We start from the raw sequence: 10,918 nt of genomic DNA on the forward strand, positions 1-10,918 counted from the left end.
AACTTTACAAAAGAAGTTCTTCTACACATCTTTTATGAATTCTTCCATTTTCATATTGGGCTCTGCAATAAAATCCTTCATGTAGTGCTTTGCTTTTTAATATGGGTTAAAAAATGACCCGAACTAATTGCTTCATGTGAATATGCGTTTCCTAACAATCTTCTTTATTTGGAACGATCAGTTATGCCCCATCCATGAGGTAGATAGAACAAATGGACATGTTTTTCCCCTTTTCTCCTTTGACACATTTAACTTATAGCCTTTTCTTATTACATATTGTAAATCGTAGAGAATATCCATTTGACACCACATAATTTATCAAAGAAAATTTAGTTGTTTAGGGCTCATATTAATTTCTTTTTTGATTGGTTTCATGATACTCCATTTGCTCGTTAAATAATAGATAAAAAAACTCAATTCTAATTCATTTTTCATTTATATTAGACATTCCATTTCATAATCTTCTTTGCTCAACACATGAAGTTACAAAATTGTCAATATCACAAAATAGATTAAGAAAGTCATCTACTTAAGTGAAATTTAAACCACCGGTAAATTCCTCTTCTAGTGTAGCATCCAAAATTTAATTATCAATATTGCCATCATCACTATCACCACCCACACAACACATATTTAGAATGAAGAATCTATAACAGACATGTATACTTTTTTACAAACTCTTAAAACACAACCAATGTACAATGTTGTTTGTTCGAATTTATACAACTGACCAAAAAACCATATACCCTTACTCGAGTGTATGCAAAAAACCCAATTAAAACAAATCAAAAATAGATATCGGTTTGATTATGTACAAAACATTATACCACATATAGCCCCTTACTCAGATGTGTACTCTTATAATAAGATAAAGAACAAATTGAACTAAGACCCCTTGTTCAAATGTGTAATAGACCAACCATTACTGTAACGTCCCAAAAATTCGTAGTAAAATTTTCATTTTTAAAACAATAAATCATACAAGCGAATTGTTCCAAAACCGATCAAAGTGAATATATTATTTAAACATCAGAATAATATCATTAATTTTCAATGCGGAAAACTATGGGGGATGTTATGCAGTCACGTCAGGCCCTTCCTTTTCGAACCGGAAGTACCTGAAACCATAAATATGAAACCGTAAGCAAAAAGTTTAGTGAGTTCCCTAAAATACCACATACCATACATACAATAGAGATTTCTATGTGCCATTTTTCCATGAGTTGTATCATGGTCATTCCTTGCCAGGCCGGGGGCCAAAACCATGGGTCTTATAGATAAGTGCCAAGAGCCACCTCCTGGTCTTCCATGCAAGTATCACAAAAACAACAAGCATACTACATATATCTGCGAGGGTCCGATCCCTGGTCTTGCATACAATCTGTCGGGAGCCACCTCCGGATCTTTCAAACCAATGCCAAGGGCCACCCACTCGTCTTCCTATATAACATAAGCCAATGGGCCGACATTGGTGCCTTCGACCCCTTAGTATAGTGAGGAGACTCACCTGAATCACAAAGCCGACTAACACTTAGCTCAAAACCGTGTCGACCACAACTAACTGCTTTCCTGCCAAATGATGGGTGATTAACACCTCCTATCAATCCACACAAGGTAAACCTGAAGTCTACCTTCTAAAAATAGAATTTGACCGAAAATCAACCCAAGCCAAAAGTCAACGTTCAAAGTCAAAGTCAATAGCCCATAAAGTCAACTATCCATCCTCACGTCGTGACTAGCCCTTGGTCACGTCGTGAGAGCTCACTCGGTCGGATTCCAACTCATCTCGACTCAACCTAGCCAACTCAGCCAAGGAAAGTCACATGAGCTAACCTCACAACGTGAGCATCCTTTTCTCACGTCATGAGCCCCAAGAAGCTCATCAGAAATGGGATCATCCAATCCTTACATCGTGAGACCCTATGTCTTACGTCGTGAGCACAGTCTGAAGCCAAAAACTCAACATTTAAGTCCTTAATCCATTAAGCTTTGAACTCTAACTTTCTAGAAGGTCTTATAACTCCATAATATACTTGAAAGTCGATGCTTTTAAGACATATATGTTCAATACATATCTAGATCTCATTTGGGTCAAAAATTGAAGAAAAGGACATCCAATTTTCATGCAAGGTTCCAAAACCCAACCATACACTAGATCTAAACTCCATAACACTCTTAAGGCCCTTATAACCCATAAAGTTGCCAACTTTATGGATTCCATTCATTCATACTTGCTCAACCAAGGAGGAAAGTGGGACAAAACTTAGATATAACCACAAATAATCATAAATAGGAAGCTTTGACACTTAGAAGGGTCCAGAAACAATGTAAGGTGATGATGATGAAGATTCCTGGCAGGCCTCTTCAAAAGATCACCTTCTTATTCTTCTTCTCCAAACGAAGAATTGCTCCAAAATGGCCAAGAATCAAGCAAGGGATGAAAGATAGGGTTTTCTGAGGTGAAAGAGGGTTTGGAGGCTGATGATGAACCCAAAAATGGGTTTAGAGGTGCTTAAATATGAAGAAAGTCCTAAAAGGTCATGGGCTTGGGTTGCATAAGTTCTCACGTCGTGATCCTCTATATCTCACGTTGTGAGACCAGTCCCAAACAAATTTTTTCATCTTAGCCCATCTCACATCATGAACTTCTATGTCTCACGTCGTGAGGGTCCTTTTCTTCCAATATCCAACATTTTGACTCCTTGAAACCCTAATTCGTTTCAGCTAGGAAAATGGGTGTTATAATTACACTCTCCAAATAATAGAAACATTAAAAATAAACATGAGGAACTTACTTTAACCCTTTCTTGACTGACTACAAGGAGCTAGAACATTTATTGGTTGAGTCAACTTGTGAAGACGACGATTGGAATTCAAAACACGTGGATTGAAAAAAACCCACCGTAATTTTATTGGGTTGTATTAGTCGTGATGGCATATTAACGTGAATGGAGACTTCTAATTTCACATCAACAAGATATATTTCAAACTCACCTATTTTACATGTTTAATCAGCACCAACATGTAATAGTGGTGGCTGTGATGGAGCTTTTTTTAAACAATGGGTGGTTTTTTAGAGCAAAAAAAACATATGGTGCTTATACTTGTTTTAGGCCAAACCTGGGTGGATTTTATTTTATTTTCCTATCTTACTATTATATTATCTTCACTTTTACCGTAACGCAACACCACACCACTTACCCATTACCCCTCACTTCTTTTTAACATTGGAAATGTCCGCCTCTCACTTCCTCTCATTTATTATTTTTAAAACATAAAACAATTTTAATTTAATAATAAGATAAGTAATAAAAGAGGAAATATTTCATTAATTAAAAGTAAATAAAACCATTACATAAAGAGTTTTTTGTTTGAGGCCTTGCTTATGTCGCGAGTTTTTTTGTTTATCATTGTGTGCTTTTTGTTTTTCGTTGCGTGCATTTTCTTTCTTGGCCAATTTGTTTTTTGTTTATCATTGCGTCCTTATGTTTAGATCTACCAGGTTTTGGAAGTTTTAGCCCATAAATGCCATGCTATTTTTGGAGTGTAAGTAACTCCAAAACCTTGATTCGATTATAAGTTGATTTATGGACCTTTTGTTGTTATAAAGTTGAGAGTTTTGCACTTTCTTCAAGCCATGCATGGTTTTATGACCATTTGGAGTCCTTTTGGTGTTAGGGTTTTATATTGTGATCATTTGGTCCCAAGGAATGGATAAATTTGGAAACATTATCCATGAAAGCCTTTAGCGTAACACCCAGATCCCGACGTACTTCACATTTTCAATGCAGAAATGATGGACTAGATGATCTTCCTCTTCTCCTCCTTGGCTAAAATCACCACAAATGAGCTTCAAGATCAAATATGGAGGCTAGGGTTTCAAAGGAGAGTGCAATGAGGTGATGGAGGCCGAGGGTGGGCTAACCCTAGCCCTCACTTCCTTTAAATACAAGAATAAAACCCTCAAACTTAGGGTTTCCTCCCAGACAGGTCTCACGTCGTGAGCCAGTATGTGCTCACATCTTGAGCCCAAAATGATGTGCATCCTCATTAAACTCCTCACGCTGTGACATACATTCCTCACGTCGTGAGTAGGGTTAAATCCTTTGAAAACTTAAACTTGACAATTATTCACTTGAACTGAATGTTACAGAAGAAGTGAGCTAAGATTCAGTAAGAAAGTCATCATCCTTTGTTATAGCACTCTTCTGGACCTTTGTAAGTGTTCAAGACTCGATTTTTATCATGATAGGTTGCTAGATGACTAGATCTTAAGTTTTGTCCTTAAATTTCATTTTCTTGTTGGTTGGGGTGGTGAGATCTCATAAATGTTGCAACTTTATGAATCTCCAGACCTTTTTGAGTATTTGGTGTATTAGATCTGGATTAGAAATGAGTTTTGGTGCCATGCATGAATTTTTGGCCATAAACCCTCATTTTTACATAATAAGAGTTTAAGACATGAACTGGATATGCATGTTAGAAAAGCATGGATTTTTACATTATTTATGATTCTAGAAACCTTTTTAAGAGTATTAGACTAGAGATCTTCAAGATTAAGTGCTTATTGAATTAAGCCAAGTTGTGTTTTTCCCCTTTTGGATTAAGGAGTGAGATCTCTATCTCTTGGAAAGTATAAAGGGATAAAGTTGGAAATTTTATCCACTTAGACCATAGAATGGACCAGATTTGAGGAGCCCTTAGAATCAAAGGAAACGGCTTAACGCATTAAGCTGTTAGGAGCCCAATGCCCACAACATGGTGTTAGGTCGCCATGGCATGGCGACTGGGCTAAGGCTTCTCTGTTTTGTCGTTTAGCGACCACATCATGACTAAGGATGGCCACAACATGGCGACCAGCTGGAGGTTGACCTTTGGCCGTTGATCATTGACTTTGACCAAGTTTGACTTGAGGTAATCTAGGGTGTTTTGGGTAGTATTTGAGTTGTGCATTGAGGATTAGTGCTTTTCTGCTATATAGGTGACTTGTAGAGTTGATACTCAAAGTTGCATTCTTTCAGCTATCATCTCGGTTTTGCGGTGAGTTTTCTCACTATGCCTATGGGTCGAAGGCACCAAAGTCGGACCATTTGTTGTGTCATGTATTTGTTATAGGACCATTATATGGTTAATTGTTATTGTCATATTTTGACATATTTGGATGGTTGGGTTGAGGCAGGAAGCCAACAAACCCGGATGGTTCGGTTGAGGTACTGCTTCATGCAGTGGACCAACAAACCTGGATGGTTAGGTTGAGACTCTATGTCAACAAACCCCAATGGTTGGGTTGAGGTTATGGCCAACAAAACTTATATGCATGCACTGTAATTGTATTTCAGATGTGTTAGGTATTTTAGGAAACTCACTAAGCTTGGGCTTACAGTTGTGGATTTCTTGTTTAAGGTACTTCATATGATCGGCGAAAGGCGAAGGCTTGATCATACAATTCCTCTGTGGTTTTTTATTTCCGCCTGTTTTGGATACTCTAATTTTTGGGGCATTTGTATTTGACACTTATGTTTGTGAGTTGGTTTTATGAAAACAATGATTTAGATTGGAATGAAAAATGAAAATTTTTATCATGATTTTTGGGATGTTACAAGTTGGTATTAGAGCCTGGTTTGAGTGACTTGGATGAACACTTGTGTGATTCCAGATTCAAACTAAGGATCTGCAAAATGTTTTCAAAATTTAACTAAAAATGATCGATAATAATGATGCGATGTGTACAATCAGCTGGAGTCAAGGAAACTGATTCCCCAAGATACCCACATTTATTTGTGTATTACTGATATGATAGAATTACATGTAAGTGTGTAGGCTAAGGGTCTTCAAGAATTACATGATAGAATTATCTGTTGTATGATGCCTAATATCCTAGGAGAATTTCTTGTTATGCTATATGAAACTGACATTATTACTATAGTCGCTTAGTGAATGCATCATATTTATACATAAGTAAGGTTTTATAGCATAAGAATGTTTAATTTAGCATTATTTCCCGTTCCTTGTCAGGTTGTGGGCTTAGGGTAGAATTAGGTATTCAACTGTCTATTGAATCCAGTGTTATGTATGATTAGCATGGACGAGCGGTTGCAGAGTTAGTAGAAGTTTCATGAGTGAGTATGGTTGTAGTAGGCCATTGTGAGGAAAGATTAGCCACTCTTGAGAGAATATGCATAGGATGTGTGCGTATGATAGTTGATAAGTTTAGTGTGTTGGAGGTTGTGATGATCCTCTGAGACAAATACAGGTAGGTGTGGGAGGTAGTATGGGCCCGTAATACTGAAAGCACATGACCTGTACGCGTATCAGGGAAGTCACATACTCTCAAAGTCAGGTCCACGAGTGGTAGAATGTTATATCTTGTGTAAGTTCTAATGCATTTTGGTTCATTTTCAGTATGGTGTACACCAGTGGTTCTGGATCAAGAGTTGGCGGCCCGGAGAGGCCAGGTTTAACAAATGAGGATATCCATGAGATAATCACCACTCACGTGACCATGGCTATGAGGGAGGCTATCTTGGAGGTTTTTGGGAATATTAAGGTCGCAATGATTGAGTTTTTTGACGAGCGATATGTCGCAGTGACCGATGCTATTGCTGCTGCTACGGGAGTTCGGGGAAGAGGGTCATTCTAGTATCGGGACTTCAGCAACATGAAGCCCCCAGAGTTTGACGGGGTCGAGGACCCGATTGTTGCTATGAGGTGGTTATCTGATGTGCATGGTTTTTTCTTCACATGTTCGTGCCCGGAGGACCAGAAGGTCAAGTGCGTCCTGAAGCTTCTTCTTTTGGGGGCGAAGGATTGGTGGAGACTGGTGACCGGAGCTTATTCTCTTGCAGAGAAAGCTACAGTGAATTGGGAGCAGTTTACCGAGATATTCCGTATCGAGTATATGTTTCTGGTAGAGAGGGAAAGGTTCGCCCAGGAGTATCTATCGCTGAGGCATACGACAGAGTCGATGACAAAGATCACCAATATGTTCATTGAGAGAGCTCTTTTCAGCCCCGAGTATGCTGCTTCGGAGCAGGTTCAGATGTCCCGTTACTTGAGCATGATCTAGACGGAGATTAGGGAATGTGTGTCTACCCAACAGTGCAGTTCTCTCTCCGAGCTGCAATCTTTCGCTCGGAGAAGGGAGATTGAGATTGTTACTCAGACTAGAGAGAAGAGACAGACGTCAGTTCAGACACAGTCGGCAACAAAGAGGTTTAAGCCCACTGATTCACAATCTGGAGGGCAGAGGGGCCGCACTTGTGGCATGTGCAATATGGTGCACGAGGGTGTTTGTCTATCCGCGACTGGGTTCCACAATAATGGCAAGCAGGGTCATTTTGCAAGGGAGTGTCGTCAGCCGCAACAGCAGGCTCCATCGTCGGGGGTTCGTATTTTTTATCATTGTGATCAGGTGGGCCATGTGAAGGCCCAATGATCTTTACTTGCTACCAAGCCTGTTCATGCACTAGCTCTATCGACTCTTCAGATAATGTATGGACGCTAGGGGAGAGCTGAGACCTTGAAGGCCAGGGGTCATGCTTTTCAGCTCACAACAGAGGAGGCCAGGGAGGCACTTGATGTCGTTACTGGTATGAATTCCTTTACTTTTTTTTTTAGTTATTTTATATATGCTTATGCTTGTATCTCTGTTAGGTACCTTCTTAGTGAATTCTTTTCCTGCTCTTGTGCTTTTCAACTCGGGTGCAAGTCGGTCTTTTGTATTCCTGTCCTTCAGTAGGTATTTTGCCATGGCCATCGGCAAATTAGATTGTCCGTTGCGAGTTTTCATCACCAACGAATACGGGATTTCCACGATGAGCATTTTTCGAAATTGTAACTTGGAGATATTTGGGTTTCCTTATCCGATTGATTTGATTCCCATACCTATGGGGGATGTGTGCGTGATAGTAGGGATTGACTGGTTGAGTAGATTTGGAACTATGATCGACTATGAGAGGCAGCGGATGGTAGTTCAAACCCCAAGTGGGGGAGAACTGACTATTTATGGCGACAGTCCCAGGGTTGGTTCAACTTTTTGTTTTGCTGACAGAACTCGACAGTATCTACAACATGGGTGTTTGGGTTATCTCGCATATGTGGTTGATACTCGGGATGAAGGGAGAGCTTCGGTTTCTGATGTACCAGTAGTTAGGGAGTTTCCAGATGTATTCCCGGAGGATTTACCCGGTGTGCCTCCCATGAGGTAGGTAGAGTTCAGGATTGATCTGATCCCCAGTGCGGTCCCGATAGCTAAGGTGTTGTATCTCCTCACACCGCCAGAGATGTAGGAGTTGTCCTCTCGGCTCCAAGAGTTGTAGGGCAAGCAGTTTATGAGACCGAGCAGTTCACCCCGAGGAGCACCGATTTTGTTTGTGAAAAAGAAGGATGGCTCACACTGGATGTGCATTGATTACCGGGAGTTGAACAAGTTGACAGTAAAGAACTGTTAACCACTTCTGCGGATTGATAATCTCTTCAATCAGCTGCAGGGTGCATCTTGGTTTTCCAAGATCAATATGAGGTCAAGATATCGTCAGATGAGATTCATGGAGGGGGACATGGACAAGACAACATTTCAGACTTGTTATGGCCATTCCGAGTTCGTGGTGACGCCATTTGGGCTCACCAACGCACCTAAACATTAATGGATTTGATGAATCGAGTGTGCCGACCGATGCTTGATCGGTCGGTTTTTGTTTTCATTGATGATATCCTGGACTACTCCGAGACTAGGGATCAACATGAAAAGCATCTTAGAGAGTTGTTGGGAGTATTGAGACAGGAGAGGCTTTATGCCAAATTCTCCAAGTGTGAGTTCTGGTTACGGGAGGTCCAGTTTCTAGGACACCTCGTCAATTATAACGGGATTATGGTCGATCCGGCCAAGATTGAGGCGGTGATGCAATGGGAGGTCCCGAAGTCCCGATATGAGATTAGGAGTTTCCTGGGATTGGCTGGTTATTATGAAGATTTATCTAGGATTTCTCCAAGATTGTTGTTCCTCTGACCTGCCTGATGAGGAAAAGTGTGGATTTCTCTTGGGGGCCTGAGCAGCCGGCTGCATTTAAGACTCTGAGGAGGAAGTTATGTGAGGCCCCGATTTTGACCCCCCTTGAGGGTGTTGAGGAATTTATGGTATTTTGTAATGTGTCGATCACAGGGTTGGGAGCGGTTGTTATTCAAAGAGGTAAATGATGGGTTATGAGCATATCTACATTCCTATGTGATCATGCAACCCTAATTGCTTTGGATCTAAGTTTTTCACTAATTGAACATGCAAATAGAACACCAAAGCAATAATCCTAGATCTAGCATACAAGATTCAAAATTCATATGAAATTAGGGTTAGAATATTACCTCACTTGTTATATAGTAATAACAAGAACAATCCTTGAAGATCTTGACTCTTGAAAGCTTAGTTCCCCAAGTGTTGCACCTCTAATGGAGTCACAAACACCCAATGCAAAGGATGAGAAGGAGAGACAAGGAAATCGGCCAGGGTTCTTCAAAGAAGCATAGGGCATAAATTCCTAGTGTATGAAGGGGTTTATATAGCTGTGGGCTGCTAGGGTTTTTAGGTGGAAACCCTAATTTCCTGCTTAAGGCTTAAGCAACCCATGGACTTCTTACCAGTAGGCCTTGGACAAAATCTATAGGGCCTCCTTATAGGATTTCGTCCACTCCTAATTAAGGAGTTCATGAGCCCAGTTTTGCAACTATCAAAGATTTGCAAAACAGCCCCTCCATTATTAATCAGTTCCTTTAATTCGAAAATTAATATCAAATTAATTTCTGATTAAACACTAATTAATAATATGATTTCCAAATAATATATTAAACTTGTAATATATTAATAAAATCATTTTGAGTACCAATTTATTATTTCAAATAATAAATTCTACTCTCTTTCCACTAGTCATCCTGTCAAGTTGCATGAGTGAAGGCAACCCAAAAAGACCATGCTACATATCAAATCAAGTACATACCAATTATAGTTATGGGCTTAGACACCAAATCCAATAGTCTCCCACTTGGATAAGTCTAAGAACTATTATTGCAAGTATAACTTCAAAATTTGACTAGCAATTGTAGCTTTCAAAAGCCGATGTTGAACTCTGATCTTATCAGTTACACGTCCTTTAGATAAGTGATCAAATATTCCACCATTCTACAAGATATGGATTATAATCATTCTCTCTGTCCAAGGTTTGTTTCCCGATTTACGATTTATGACGGCTGACTAATTGAACAAATCAAATCAGTCTAGGCTTGGCCAAGCGCTTAGGGTGTCATCACTAAATCATCGAGGGGACCACATATATGGCTTTATCCCATCTAGAGTAAAAAGAACGGATAAACTTCGACTCATATGCTCGTACAATTCACTTATCAAATCATACACAAAATACGTTTTATAACATCAAGTTACTGATGCGTTTACATATTATCAATGCACAACCGATTCATAAACAACAACTCATATGTCTCCGTTTCAAGAATATATCCATAAAGTAATACTTGAGCGGGGGTTAATCCAATACTCAAATTCCTATTTCAGGATTACTCATGAACACTGCATCAAACATTTGCTATGTCTAAGCACTTAGACAATCTACAATCCGATTCATGACAGTCTTAATTCACTACTTACTTCTAAAGTATGATCGACTGTGGATGTTTGAATAATCCAATTATTTGGGAAGTAAAACATACGAAGTGAAACACAAGAATAACCTAATCCAATATGGTCTCAAAACTTTTGAATATAAATAAAACACTTATTATTTAATCACCATGTTGATTAGGCCTTATTCATTGTATAATGTTTCGAACAATCAACTTAATACTTGAATTAAAAACAATAGTCATCCCGTGTTCCAAGCATGCACACTATGTTTATATATGGTCCTTTCTTTGT

This window comes from Lactuca virosa, chromosome 2, assembly GCF_052849685.1.
Source record: "Lactuca virosa cultivar CGN04683 chromosome 2, Lactuca_virosa_CGN04683_v6, whole genome shotgun sequence".
Lineage (NCBI taxonomy): Eukaryota > Viridiplantae > Streptophyta > Magnoliopsida > Asterales > Asteraceae > Lactuca > Lactuca virosa.